The sequence below is a fragment of the Gopherus flavomarginatus genome, chromosome 1 (genome assembly GCF_025201925.1).
Source record: "Gopherus flavomarginatus isolate rGopFla2 chromosome 1, rGopFla2.mat.asm, whole genome shotgun sequence".
Taxonomy (NCBI): Eukaryota; Metazoa; Chordata; order Testudines; family Testudinidae; genus Gopherus; species Gopherus flavomarginatus.
This window is the reverse complement of record NC_066617.1, coordinates 54,669,364-54,681,455: the sequence shown is the minus strand read 5'-3', so window position 1 is coordinate 54,681,455 and position 12,092 is coordinate 54,669,364. Positions and strand designations below refer to the sequence as shown.

Genomic DNA, 12,092 nt, shown 5'->3' with positions numbered 1-12,092 from the left:
ATCACCCAGAAGCATTCAACTGAGTCAGGCAAAGGACATTTTATCTTCACCACAGCTGTCATTCTTCCTCTCTTCCACAAGTTAGGGAGTTAAAAGAAAATCTATATGGGACCATTTGCTTATTAATTGTGGGAAAAGAAAAGCCAGCTACTCCATATATACTAGCTTCAGAACAAGTATCTTGTCAGCAACAAAGTCACCTGAACTACTAAATATAGGCTTAGAGTAAACACTCTGTGGACACATTAGACCCCACAAACAGCTGGCAGCTTTAGGCTCCTCATTTCAAAATGAATTGAACAGTCACCACCTACATCAGAAAAAAAAATAGCATTAGCAGAGCATGTTTGTATTTTCAGAGGATATCAGCTGTCTATAGACAAACCTAGCACCATCTTTGATGTTATATGATTCCATCGAGTCATGTAGAAGTCCAAGGACAATACTGAAGGATTTAAGTAATGTGATATATTTTTCTGTCTATGTTTTCAGTCTTATGCAATGTTTGCTAAGCTAATTCAGGCACTGACTTTGGAAAAGTTGAATAAGAACTTGCTAACATTTCCCCATTATTCACCTCAAGTAGGGAAGGGGGAAAGCAGGAAGTAAACCTGTTTGCAACATTCTTTGATTACATGCTTCCTGCTAAAAGAACAAGGAGTATTTGTGGCACCTTAAGAGACTAACACATTTATTTAAGCATAATCTTTCGTGAGCATCTGATGAAGTGGGTTTTAGCCCACGAAAGCTTATGCTTAAATAAATGTGTTAGTCTCTAAGGTGCCACAAGTACTCCTCATCCTTTTTGCTGATACAGACTAACATGGCTACCACTCTGAAATCATGCTTCCTACTTTAGTTCATGAACACTCATGATCTTTGAGTGTACATAGCAGAACATGTCTTAACAGTCAATGCCTTCAGATTCAAATACCTACATTTGAGTATATTAACTGAGCACTATGCAGTTAATAATAGGGGGACATTTGAATTCAATTTTAAGATGGGGTTTGATTCAGAGTTGTTGGCCAACATTTCTGTGACCTGGATGAACATTTTGGGCAGCTGGAAGCTTGGCTTACCCTTACAAAATGTAAATGTATTTATGTGTATATTTGCAGTTACCCTTAACAATGGATTGAGCACTGTTGACAAAATCATACAGACATTCATTTCCAAGAGAAAGTTTGATCAACTGTGGAATCCATAGACAGCATTATCACCACAATTTTGCCCTTGTTATTACAGCAGTACTTTCTTTTATTTCAAAATAGTATCACATTTTGTTTCAGAGAGTAAGAGTATGTCTACACTTCAGCTGGCAGCTTGCCTCCCAACCCAGGTAGACAGACGTGCACCAGCGCTGCTCTAGCTAGATCATTAAACATAGTAGTGTGGACTTTGCAGGACAGGTGACAGCACAGCTAACTACCTGAGTAAGGATCCAGGGAGTTGGACAGGCTTGTTCCTGGGTAGCTAGTCTAGGCTGCCATCTGTGCTGCAACCATCCACACTGCTATTTTTTTGCATGCAAGTTCACAGCATGCGTCTGTCCGCTTTACTGGAAGACATGATACCAGCTGGAGTGCAGTCATACTCCAAAGCATTCATGGTTTATCTTTGGTGCGACAAAAGTTGCATGCTGAATTTCTCAACAGTGTCATAACAAGGGAGAAAAGGAGTATAGGTCAGAAAATCTGCTTTACCTATTTTGTTTACTAACACATGGTCAGGAAAAGCCTTCTGATTTTTAAAGGATCTGTGAAATATTGTGTACACACACACACACACACACACGCACTACCTCTTGCACAATATTGTTAGATTGAATTTGTTAAAGTTGTGGTATTTTAAGCCTCTTTTGTTTCCCGCATTTCTTTCTCAGTGCCATAATGCAATCCTCGTGGTTTGAGCACCAGACTTCAAATGAGAGATCTATTCAAAGCATGTACGGACAAAATAAGTGGTTTCCTTAGTAATGGGAACTATGTGAAAGCCTTGGAAATAGCCCTTTCCCAGTAAGTCCCTCCCCCACCCAGTTTATTAGTGCACAGATAGGCTCACTAAAAACATCATGCAGCTTGTGAGAATCCCTAAAACCTGTGATGGCAAAATTATAGCAAGTGGAGAAATATTTATTGCATTGCTAATTAAATACAAATGTAATTTCTAGATCTGTGGATTGAAAACCCAAAATTATATACCATAATTACTAGTCAATTCATTTCAACATTTATTACATGTATATATTAAACTGTATTTGATTTAAACTAGTATTCTGAGCTAACCATACTCTCAACATGTGCTGCACATATCCTGCCTGTTTCTTGTTGTTCCTAGTCCATGCCATAACAATTATCCATGAAGTAAGTTTGAGTTTATGCTATTGATAAGGGAAAAATCATTATTTTACTTTTTTTGAGCTCAGAAGTAAATAAAATCATAAGGATATCATCTCTACAGTATCTAGAATGTGGTCCTGTTTATACAGGTTTCCAAGGCAGCAATATAGCTCCCATAAAGACAGCTGCAAATTGTAAATAATCTAGAAACACTATTATCTTCAGTCCTCAGTCCCATCACTACATAACATTGCAGCCAGAATACTACGATAAAATGGCACTAATCTGATTTTAGCCAAAAAATCTAGGAAAATCACATCTGAAATTCTGTCCTTAAGAGTGACAACCAACGCAGACAGGTACATATAACAAATAAGCTTAATATTGTGGGGAGAAATGTCCCATAAAAACTAATCAATGCTCCAAAGAAAAGACTGTGACAGAGTTAAATGACATCTACATTCCTGGATTACCTACCAAGAAAAAAATAAGTGTACACCCTTTGTTTATTATTGAGGTGAGAATACCTAGTATGTCACCTGTTTGCATTCCTGATGTATTCGGACATTAAACTACATTGCTAAAGTCTGGAAAAGATGTGAACCCTCACAACTACACCCAGAAAAGCATCTTCTCCTATTTCATCCAGAACTCAGTGCACACTCTCATTCCTCTCCCTTACATCAGTAAAAGATCTGTAGCAGATTCCCTTGATGGGTTTCTGCTGGTTCCATTAATCTCCTCCTTCAAAGCTGGTGTACACTGCATTCGAGAGCATATCAAAACTGAATGTGTAGATGCTAAAACTTAGAAAAGACATAGGTGAATTTTTCAAAATATCATTCAACTTTGTGTCTTGCATAAGTGAACTTCAGGGGGATGAGAGGAGGAGAATTGAGGTCCCTCTGGTTTCTCCTTAACCAAACTATCATTTAGGCAATTAAATTTGAGTCGGTTCTTCTGGTGACCCACCCTTACTTCTGAGGTTATTCAACTAAAATAACTTTACATCGTCAGATTAATTAACCTCATTAATGGTGTAGGAAAAGCAATGGGAAGATACAAGTTACCATCACTTGGATGACTTTCTGATAAATGCCAACTCCTCAAATGGCGTAAGTCCTCAAAGAGTCTAGTTTTATAATGAACCTGAAGAAAAACTTCCTAATCCCTTCTCAAGCCATAGTTCACATCACAGCATACCTCAAAATGCCACTGTGGGTTGTAATTAACCCTGCAGAGAAATTCTTGACAAAAAGACTCCACCTTCTTTTCTGGGTGCTGCAGGTTTTATCCTTTTGGTGTTTTCACCTGAATCCCCAAGGATGTCCCACAAGAGCATCAGGCTGAATCTCAAAGACTTGAGGTTCCTGTCTTTTTTAAAGGCCTCTAAACCTGTCATCACATCCTCAAACATTAAAGAGTCGTTGAACTGTCAAACATACTGGCTGAGCCACTGAGAACTGTTCTCTGGGGAACAGTGGTTTCTCTCTGAAGTATTATTTGTGACTTAGATCAACAGAAACATTTCAACTTCCTGCTCCCAACACAGGCACCAAATGGCCAAGAAGATGGAGGCTTTCTCCTTTCCTTGATCAGACCTTCTCTCCACTTTTACTGCTCTGACACAGCTCATGAGCATGAAAGATATGCAGCACTGCGGTTTGAAGTGTACAAAAACTGAAGGTGGAGGGTTGATCATCAACTTCTGAATATCCCAAGGATAGATAATAGGCAAAATGGCACAGCCACAAATTGATATGGCCTATCTATGATGAATAATAATGAGAGGGATGAATGGGACAATGGAGATATGCCTTTTTCAGAAGGATGGAGCATGTGATAATTTATGCTACCTGACAATCTGCCTCTAAGAATTTTGAATAGAGGAGAATGGAGGAGAAACCTGGAAATGGTCTCTATGTCTAGTACATTTCAGCTCTATAATCACTATTATAATCACTATATTCTATAATCACTATTATATACTTTGTCAGACTGACAGGCAAATTGATGAAAAGTGTGTAAGAAAAGTCAATTTTGGAGATGGAAGAGAATTTGCTGCCCTTGTTCTATTGAACCTAATACAGTTTGACTGAGGCTGTTGAGAGAACCTTTACATTCTGGATGGGTCCTATTCCAAATCCAATAATTTTGTCTTGAGGAAAACGCATTCTTGTGTTTCATTTTCAACTGAACTGTCTTTGTCTCGAGAGAACTAAAATCCTGTATTGTCCAGTTCTTATAAATCATACATTCATTAATATTATTAATATATGATGAGTCAAACATCTCAGTCATATCCCTCTGAAGTGGCTGAGGAGATCTCTCTGTCTTCACATAAAGATCTAATGTCAAACACAGCTGAGGCAAAATCAGTTTTAAAGTGAAATAAGGAGTACACTGTGCTTGAAAACATATGAACCTCTGGTTCTTAAGTTTCTCTATGTTCTGGCTGCTTTGCACCACTGTAGCTTCCTCAGGATTCCCCCTCAATAAGGGAATTCCCAGGTGACACAGAGAAGCAGTGCAGTCTCGATTCCACTCCCTCTCAGCCCCCAGTGAAGGGACACGTTCTGAGGCAAAGGAATATGGTTGTCCCTGGTTGTTGGAATCCACACTTAGGGCCAGGGGCAGTTGGCCATAAATTAAAGTAGTTCTGACATTTTTCCAAGCTGCACCAGGAACCAGACCAGTTCCAGTGCAGAACACATTCAGACAGATGCCTTCATGTCAATCTTGCAGACAACTTGCCCTCCCTGCGCTCTGTTGACTGCAGTTCTGGCATAACCCAGGAGTTTATTTTGAATTCCAACACATGAAGCACAGTTGCCATTTAATTAAGAACTTGGGCACACCTGGAAACATGCAAAACTCCCACGGTTATCAAGTTAAGCAACAGATTATTAACTAAGTCCGTATTCAACCTCGCTTAAGTCACCTTCAGATTTTAAACATAGCTTATATGAAATTTAAACATATAAGAAATTGGCCTTTATTGTTCTGCTCACTAAGGCCCTGATCTTGCAAAGACATATATTTGGGAGGGCTCTTACACCCATATTCAGTCCCGCTGAAGTTAATGAGTCTTTATGTGGATGTAAGGCTAAGTCCATAGGGATCCCTTTTACAGGACTGTGGACTACTTTTCTTGTGTCTTTCTGCTTAATCGCCATCCTTTTAGTATTAGTAACCCTCAGTACTTGCCAAAGGAGGAGTTGGTGGCAACACCCATATTTAGGATGCCTAACTCTTTTCATATAAAAGATTCTTGCAAGCATTTTTAGAAGCTCTAATACCAGCAACACTTTGAAATTCAGAAAAAGCTCTGGGGCTAGAAACATGCCTCCCCCCCACACTTAAAAATCTGTTCATGTTTGGCTGAAATATAAACTATTAAAAATCACCAATCCCCTTCCCTTGTTCATGGTCCTCAGGAAAATTTTGCCCAAGTGCCACAGTAATATGTGAACACTGACATTCTAAGGATGCAAACAGCAGCACACATGCTGTACTGGAAACTCCTGTGAGCTGCTGGATCAATTACAGAGAAAGGTTGAGGAGTGAGCCAGGCAAAGCTGCCATTATTCACCACCACAACCCTCCCTGAATACAGTACTTGGCCCCAGTGGCCACCCTCCCATCTGGGACACCCCTATGATAGGAGCTCCCTCAACTCTTGGGAGAGGATGGAGACAGAGAGAGATGGGCACAGTTTCCTCAACCAGACTCAGCACATAGCCCCAGTGGCCCATTTCCCTCTTCCCCACCAAAGATAACAGGCTTCTCCTGTGGTCAGCTACAGTTAGTTCTGTAGATCAAGCTGTACTGATGATTCAGGTTTCATACCCTGCTGGCGATGCATACAGTTGTAAAAAACAGAATTTATTTCTATCTTTTCCCTTTAAACAACCTAACACCTAGAAAATTACATACATAACCTACATTAAGAGAATGTTGCTTAGATTGCAAAAGCACTCAAAAGTTAGGAAATGTCAGATTTACAGTTGCCAATGCAAACTCAGTTCAGCCCCCTTGTGTGTATGCATTATTTAGCATTACTTACACAATCACAAACTATGTTTTCCACAGAACCGCTCTCTCATGCAGTTCACTGTGGATGCAAAAGGAAGCAGAATCAAGGTTGCATGCAACCTTAAATCTGGCATTTCCTAACTTTTGAGTGTTTGACGTTGCAACCTAAAAAAAATTCTTTTAACATCTTTTTTTAGTATGTAATTTTCATTAAGCTTTCTAAGCACTTCTGCTTATCTCGTCAACATAGTTCTGTGTGCATTCAGAGAGCTAATTTCCAAATCATAGCAGTAATAAAACTTCTGTCACCATCAACTCTCTTAACAACTGTAAACATACAACACATTAATAGTCCAGTAAAGTGATTCTCAATCTTTTCCATACTATGACCATATGTTACAACAGGAAAAAAATAATTCAGCCTCCCTCCCTCACTATAGAGAAGAGTGGTCACAACTCCCAGGTTGATTACCCTTCCTCTACTGCATCAAAGTACCTCTCCATTTCAACCAATAATTATTGGGTTTGTTCTGATGTCTCACTCACCTAGTATGAAAAAACCCACTGAAAACAAACTCCATTTTAGTGTATGCACACCTTATTTTCTCCCTCACTCTGCCCCTCACCTCACAGTCTGATGAAAAAAAATGCAGAGTGAAAGCTAATAAACTATATATAAATCTGGTGAAATAAATTATGTTGCTATTTTAAAACTACCAGACATGTTGGTGAAATCAGCAGGAAAAGAGCTTCTAATGAACCTTAATCATCATAATTGTATCAGTTATAAAAAGTATTTTATGTTGCAAGCATTTTGAAAACATCTTTAAAAAAATCTTTGGTATTAACGGAAATGAAAATTAAAGTATTTCTCTTCTTTGATATAATTAAAGTATATTCTTATATAAATATCAGTTAAATTGTAGTTTCATATACATGTCAATCAAGGAGATATTTTAATTACATATCAAAACATACTTTCCTTATGCAAGTGCATGCTAACTGATTTAATTATTTAGCCCTCCAATTATATAGTCCATATCAATCAACCAAAATGAAGGACTTGTGTAGTAAAAAAAATAATCTGAATTTCATTGCATCATTTTTGCATGCTTCTCACACACTATATGTTACTTAGAAAACTGAAGTGTACAGCTCTTAGTATTCTTGAATGATTCATTGAAATTGTGTGCGCACATGTGCATATATATAAAAATAAGGAGAGATCTGCACATACCTTTAAACAACATGTAAAAGATGTTCTCATCATTAAGAATAAATTCACCATTAACATATTTTTGAAAAATCAAGATGTGTGTTTCATTATAGCTACTACTAATGTAAGTATCAGCAAGAATTGTATGGGTTTTGCACCTATTTGCTCTTAACATGTTACTCCAAAATGACTTTTATTCCAAGTATTTAGCAGTATTTTTAAATCACACGTTATAAAATAAGCAACTTTATAAAGCATAAAACCAATTCCTCGGGGAATTAATGAAGCCTATAATCTAAGATTCAATGTGGTACTTTGTGCTCACAAAACAATAACTATTATTTTAATAGTACTGTGGCATTTTGTTGCTGTTTCATTTAGGAAACAGATATTGATCCCTCATGCAATTAGACATGACTGTCAATCTTTCTTCAAACAAAACTGAAGAAAATGAAATGAAAACCACATTTCATTTTATTCCACTAGAGGGTGGTCTGTATCAGTCAGGGTTATAGTAGGAAATATATGCAAGACAAATCCTTTCTAGTTTTGACCTGTTGATAAACAGGTCTTTATAGTCCACTATTCTTTGTCCCCCGTTACAAAGCCATTTCTTTACATGATAGGATATTTACAATTAGAAGTTTTTTTCTAAACAAGGTCTGCCTAATTGTTGTTGTTTGGAAAGTGAAGTGGTAATAAATTTTCAGAAAACAAACCTTTTCTGAACTGTCCTGTAACCTCAGAAGCCTGCACAGACATATACTATAGTTTGCCTGTCTTTTATTTACAGAGTTAAGGACAAACACAGTGCCTGTGCCTCTGCAATAGTCCCCAAAGTACTAAAGAAAATATTATAAGAAGGAAAAAAAGAAAATTCTGTGCAGTCAATTGCTTCACTTTACTAAATGGCCAGACAATAACCAATGAACTGGACAGGAAGGGGAAAAAATGATTTTTAAAAAAAACTAATCTGTTCTTCATTTTATTAATACTACATTTTACACTTGTAAAATTGATTTTTAGCCAATCAAAGCAAATAAAAAGCTTATTTAATATTCTATCTGTAAAAAAGGGGGAAAGAAAGAGATTGGTAAATCATCTATACTGTCCAAAATTTAAAAATATAGCAAAAGATACAGGAAAAAGAAAATGCTTTACAAAATGACTTCAATCTGTATGTGGTGTCTTTTGAACTAAAGCAATCTGGTTAAAGTTTAGTGATCTCTATCAGTTGCTTTGAGCATAGATACCCTCCTTCTAGCTCTGAAAGATTAATTTAAATATCCTACTTTGTCTCACAAAAATAAGAAAGCAATGCTCCATACCCTCCCCGAATCAGAAGAGATACCCAGAAACATATAAAGACTTGTTCCCTTTATTCATACCCTAAGCAGCAATGTCATATAACAGACAGGATTTTTCAGCCAACCAGACTGGAGCAGCTGCGAGTGCTACATCTTGGCACTCTGAAGCTATTGGCTCCTCTCTGGGGAGTGGAGGATGTTCAGTTATTAATGATCGCTGAACAGGCAGCACCATGTCAGTGTGACAACTGATCGGGTGAACGATGCAGCTCTAACCACCATGGAAACAAGGAGAAATAAGGAGAGCTAGCAGGCATTTTTCTCTTCACTGGATTGTGAACCTCAGTCAGCCAGCAACAGAGCTCTGACAAACGTAAGGGATCTCAGCTGGCAGCACAGAGATTCTCTCAGTCTGTAGGATATCTATAGATAAATGTATCATATACTATATATACGTGCAACTCTTCAGACCCTGGCATTAACAAAAATATGTGGTTACTTGCACTAAGGAATCCAAATATACAGATGCAGAAGTCCTCCAGCACTGAAACTACTCTTCCAGGGTAAGTTTTTTTATATATATAATATGACATGTTCTATTGTTTATATTTTCATTTACACAATCCCCCCTTTCTTGTTTCCTTCAACTTATTCTATTAGACTCTTTCCAAATTTAACTTTACATTCAGACTACAAATACAACCAGCTTTTGGCCCATGGATAATCTAAATGTGTTTGCAGGTCTCTTAGATGTGTGCATTTGCTAGCTTGAAAAAAATCAAAGGGTTTTTTAAAAAAAGAACATTTCCCCCAGTCTTTGCAATGCAAAATCAAATTAAACAGTTTCTCCATGTTTTGAAACCAATAAAACAAGATACAGGACAGCTATTTTTCCTCTCTCTCTCCAATGGTTGGATTAAGGCAAATGCCATTGTATGTCAAGACCTAAAGCCACTGAGCACCGAAGCTGAATGAGCATATCACAAACAGTTATTGAATTTCTGCCAGGCTACATCTTAGAGATTGTGGCAAATGACTTCCCCTAAAAAAAATCCCTTTAACAGTCAGAAGGGACAGTGTGAAGCTCTGATTGCTACTGTAGCTGGAACTGACACATGCTAGGTAAAAAGGATAACATTAAGCAAAAGAGTTCTAATCTTTGGTAATTAATAAGACCACAGCAGGATGGCTCTAAAGTACATTTTTCATTTGAGAAGACTGTTGTTCAAATCAATTGCTATATTTCCCCTAGCCTGTTTTTCTACAGGAAGGTTTTTCAGTTTATTTGTAAGAAAATGTCTTTGTTTTCATATGTCTAGTTTTTGCCCAGTGTTGCTGAGCAGAATGAGAAGAGCCTGACATGGGTTTTGTTGTTTTTTTTTCGGGGGGCGGGGGGAGTGGGCAAAGAGAGGAACAGAGGGGGGAATAAGAGCTAAAAATTCTCCATATAATCAATATGAAATATCATGCTTGCTTTAATGTTGCTTAGTATGTGTACTTGTGTGTCATACCTTTCACCCAATATAAGCAAAGGCTTTAGTATAATAGTATAACTCCCTTAAGATGAAAACATGTTCAATAAAGTCCATCAGCATACACGGACCGGTGACTTAGGCAGCAGTGAAAGCTAGGTTAAGAGATTTTACTTCGTATCAATGCAAAGGGGAGGTTGGCTGTCTAATGTGTGCTTCCAAAGCTTTCTACATAGCTTTTCTGTTTTATGGAATAACACATGGGTGTTAAAGCAGTTCACCCCTGTTCACCCTACAAAAACACCAACAGGAATCTGCTCCTCTGTAGCAAGGTAATTATTTGCTTGTACAATTGCAACTTCAGAGTTATTGTTTGTTTCTCAAATTACAGTGAAGACAAACATGAAAAGACAGTCAAGTGCTGCATACCTGTCACCTCATAAATACATCAGAAAAGGGGTATGGGAATATGTAACAATATGTATGGGAAGATGTCAGTTAATTCAGATGACCTTTGTAAATGATGACAGAAAAGCAGCTCTGACAATATGCCACAGCATTTTATTTTCCCTCTGGAAAATAAACAAGCTTAATAAGAGGTTTCTTTTCAGAGTGCAAAATGAAAGGTACTGAAGCATAGCTCCCGTTATTGGCAAATTTGCTTTATGAATGAAAGTCTGTTTAAAACATACAGGTTTATCATACAGTGTGAAATATAACTTCTGCTTTTATTACTTAAATCTACCTTTTCAGTCATCATGGATGGAGGTTTTTTTTGTTTTTGTTTTTTATGGTTTTTAGTTGTTTAAAGGAGAACTGCAACCCTCTGGTTTATATTGGTACAATATGTGGCACTGCATTGAAACTTATATTTTTTCTTCTTGTTATATGCAGAGTACCACTTGCATGAAAACTTTTTCTGCATTATATGTCACAATCCAGAGTTCTGAATCTTTACTTTCACTCATATTTTACATAATCAATACCATTAAAAGTTAACCTTGATAACTTTAAACCTAAAATCCACTGTTCTTTTTTGACACATATACTATTTCACATACTGTTACACTATTTACAAAGATCTTCCAGCTTTTGAAACATGCATTCATTCCAATTACTCATGAATACAAAGGAGACATAGATGTCCTGATAAACAACTAAGACTTCTTACCCATTAACCCAGCCATACTATATGGTGACTTTATATTATGGTTAATACTCCCTAAAGCCCCCTGGTATAATATCACAATATCAAAGACAATGACTGGCTGATATTGTTATGGCAACCCTCGAAGTACTCCCTTTGAGACAGTAGATTTGGGAATTACATCACAATTCCTGTTTGGAGTACCTAGGAGCATGTGGGTATTTTTGTTTTCTACCAGATTAGACCAGACCAGCTGTAACACGCTGCCACTTGCAATGCATATAAAAAAATATCATGCATAATCCTTATTAATAGGTTTAGCATAAGAAGCTTTATGAAAATATTAATATACTGCAACTCACTTGTGATTAACAAGGGACACAGGAGGACAAAACTCAGACTTTGTGTAAATCAGAGTAATTCAAATTAATGCAGTTGAATCTGCTTTCTCTGAATTTGACCCCTAATCTTAATGATGTTAATACGGATTCCAGGAACAAACATAATTCTGTTTTATTGGTCAAAAAGAACTTCTATCAGTTTAACTAGTTGGCAGCTAAAGAGCTCATTCAA

General features: G+C 37.2%; 2 protein-coding genes across 6 annotated transcripts in view; one reads left to right on the top strand and one right to left on the bottom strand.

Annotated features, from left to right (window-relative positions):
- The window catches only part of IMMP2L (inner mitochondrial membrane peptidase subunit 2), an 836,308-nt gene that overhangs the window by 340,184 nt on the left and 484,032 nt on the right, over positions 1-12,092 (bottom strand). The window lies entirely within an intron of this gene.
- LRRN3 (leucine rich repeat neuronal 3) overlaps positions 9,129-12,092 on the top strand; it is a 50,248-nt gene continuing 47,284 nt past the window's right edge. The window contains exon 1 of the mRNA XM_050936163.1: positions 9,129-9,463. The gene's annotated coding sequence lies outside the window, so the exon portion shown is untranslated. The remainder of the gene's footprint in view (positions 9,464-12,092) is intronic.